Source organism: Acomys russatus, chromosome X (assembly GCF_903995435.1).
Source record: "Acomys russatus chromosome X, mAcoRus1.1, whole genome shotgun sequence".
Lineage (NCBI taxonomy): Eukaryota > Metazoa > Chordata > Mammalia > Rodentia > Muridae > Acomys > Acomys russatus.
The window spans coordinates 111,810,322-111,813,241 of NC_067169.1; the positions used below are offsets into that span (position 1 = coordinate 111,810,322).

General features: G+C 36.7%; 1 pseudogene; it reads left to right on the forward strand.

Annotated features, from left to right (window-relative positions):
• The first annotated feature begins 486 nt into the window (after positions 1 to 486).
• On the forward strand, positions 487 to 579 carry LOC127186022 (uncharacterized; annotated as a pseudogene).
• Positions 580 to 2,920: the final 2,341 nt, after the last annotated feature.

Genomic DNA, 2,920 nt, shown 5'->3' on the forward strand with positions numbered 1-2,920 from the left:
TAACCCTACGTTTACTATGATCAAATTTACTCTACTCTTTCTAAGCTGAAATTATTTGTTTTCTGATCTCCTTCCCCTGTGTTTTTTCAAGATCTCAGATTATATATAATGCCAAGCATGACCTATTCATTTACCCAACCATCTAGCATATCAAAAAATATGTATGTTAGTAATAGCGGTTGTTTATTGATCATTTACAACTGTGCCAAGCCTGAGAAAAAGTGATTTGAAGCCTAATAGTGGTGGTGCACACCTTTAATCTGAACCTTCAGGGAGGCAGAGGCAGGCAGATTTCTGACTCCAAGGCCAGTCTGGTCTACAAAGTGAGTTCCAGAACAGCCAGGGCTACACAGAAACCCTGTCTCGAAACAACAACAAAAAGTGTTTTGATATCGTCCTCAGCTTTTCTTTCAGCCCATGAAGTGAGTTCTATTATTATGTCCATTTTCACATGTAAAACAAAAAATCTTGTATGTTGGGGACCTGCTAGCTATGGTTATTGAAGAGCATGTTTTTGTTTATTGGCAAAATTGTCACTGTTTAATTGGTATCAGATTTTGTCTTGCACAAGTAATATGTTCTTCAATGTTAGGAAGCTATGAGATGCCAGTTATTTGGCATACTTTTCTAAACTATTATTAATATGCCTCTAGAAAAAGGGAAAAATGAAAAAACTGAGGCCTCACATAAGGTAAGTAACCACCTCAAAGTTAGGCTCTTCCATATGTGGAAGAGCCAGGATTTTTACATTGGGCCATGTCTGATCCAAAATTCATATTTCCTTTACCACTTATCTGACATTTCTTCCTCTTGGTACTACAAGTTGTAGTCAGTATCGATTCTGCAGAACATTCTTATTCTGAAGTTGTGTATCCAAGCCATAGTTTTAATATGATACATCATCTTCTTTTGATCACACAAACTGTTTTGAACATAAGGGAACATATGCTTTGCCTGTACCTTGCACAATGGCTTTTCATAAGTGTCAACTTTTCTTAGATACTTCTAGAAAGAATGTATGAGAGGATTTACGTAGGCTAACAGGATTAGGGCATATCACATATCATATTCTTGTGGATTTATTTAATAAGGAACTTGGGTCTTCTATTGGAATGGTCCTGAAAGAAAGGTGACTAAAAAGTATAAAGTATAAAGTATAAGAAGCATCAGTTTAGCAGGTGAAAATATCTTTATAGCTTTTGACTATGTAATATTTGCACAGTATTCCAAAGTGTACCTTTTCCTTGTTTTTAAAGGTAAATGATTGCTTTCCGGAATGAATTAGGTTTAGTTGGAAAGCAACTGAGATAATATTAGAGTGATAGATATTGGTAAAATATCCATACAGAAGATTAAATTAACTAAACCAGACCTTGAAGCTCATTTGACTTTATTAATCTTTATAACCCAAGTGACACCCCCAATCAGGAGGATCTTCTGTGCCTTGGGGTCTGACTCTAATTGCCAGTTAATATAAATGCCAGAGTATTCTTAATCAGCCAATTAACTGACCTAACAATTATAATAGGGAAGGAAGGTGGGAGGGGTGGAGACTGGGAACAGCAAGTCCATCAAGGTGCAGTGTAAATTCTTTAGGGGTTAATGGTGGACACTCTTGAAAGTGAAGTTATTTTGTTTTACCTTGACTACTTTCCCATTTCTCTTTTCTTTCTACCTTCCCTGACATTTATAATTGTTGGAAACCCTAATTGGCTCATTAGCAAATTTTCAGAAAGAAAAAAAAAAGATGGAAGAGGAGGTGACAGAAGAAGAGAGGCAGAGTAGATGGATGGAAGAAATAGGGTTAAAGATGTAAAGATTTAAAGAAACTTGGCTATTTACCATCTGAAATGACATATATGTAGAAATAGTTCTCTGTAACTAAGAGCTTATATGAAATTAAAGCTCCTTTTTACTCTTTGTACTGGAACAGTTAGTTTCTTACTTTATGAAGCCCACAACATTAGCATACAAATTAAATTAAATTATAATTTGAAAAGTCTGATATTAAGAATGCTAATTTTCACTAGAACATATCTTTATGAAAAATCTTAATAGTAAGACAGAAGCTCTCTTTACTGAAGGTATGTTTTGGCAGAGTTAGATTTTCATTTGTGTGATAAAAATTGTAATATACTAAGAGTATCAAAAGGTATGAGTATATATAAAATTCTCTAAGTTATTATTTGCCATTTTTAAATAGTTTGAGAAGTTGATTACTTTAAAATCCTTAGAGTTTGGGCTGGAGGTAGACCTTAGTGGCAAGCTGGTTGCCTAGCATTTTGGAGGCCTAGATTCAGCCCTTACCTTTTATACTACCAGAGAGTGGCAGCGGCAGGGGGGTGGAGTGGGGTGGGGATGTGGGGGTGGGGGGGGGGGAGCAGGAGGTAGAATTAAATAATTGTCAAAAATTGTCTGTGCTCCAAAGAACTCTCAGTTGCTGCAATTTTCTTCTACATATGCAAGCACATGCACATGCGCGTGCACGCACGCGCGCACACACACACACACAAACAAAAACAAAAAATACATATACACAGCCCCACACCCGCCCTCCACAGAATGCTGTCAGAGAAGTTCAGAGTCATAGCTTTCTTTAAATATTGTGAATTATGTAATGCTCTGGTAGCCTTACTACTATTCATTTGCACTTTCACCACCAGGCTATGGAATTATAGCATTTTAGAGCTTAAACATCACCTACTTCTTTCTCACCTAACAGAAGAATCAGAAGCTTCCGTAGGAAAAGGGACTTGTCTAGGGTCAAATAGGAAACTTTCTGACTGAGTTTGGAGCAGCTCTCTGGATTCCCAGTTTTGTGTTCTTTTCTTCCTTCCAGTCTTCCCTCTATATAAATGACATCAAAGGCCAGAGGACAAATGCCAAGTACCATATTCTGTTGGAGACTGAATGCAAAATC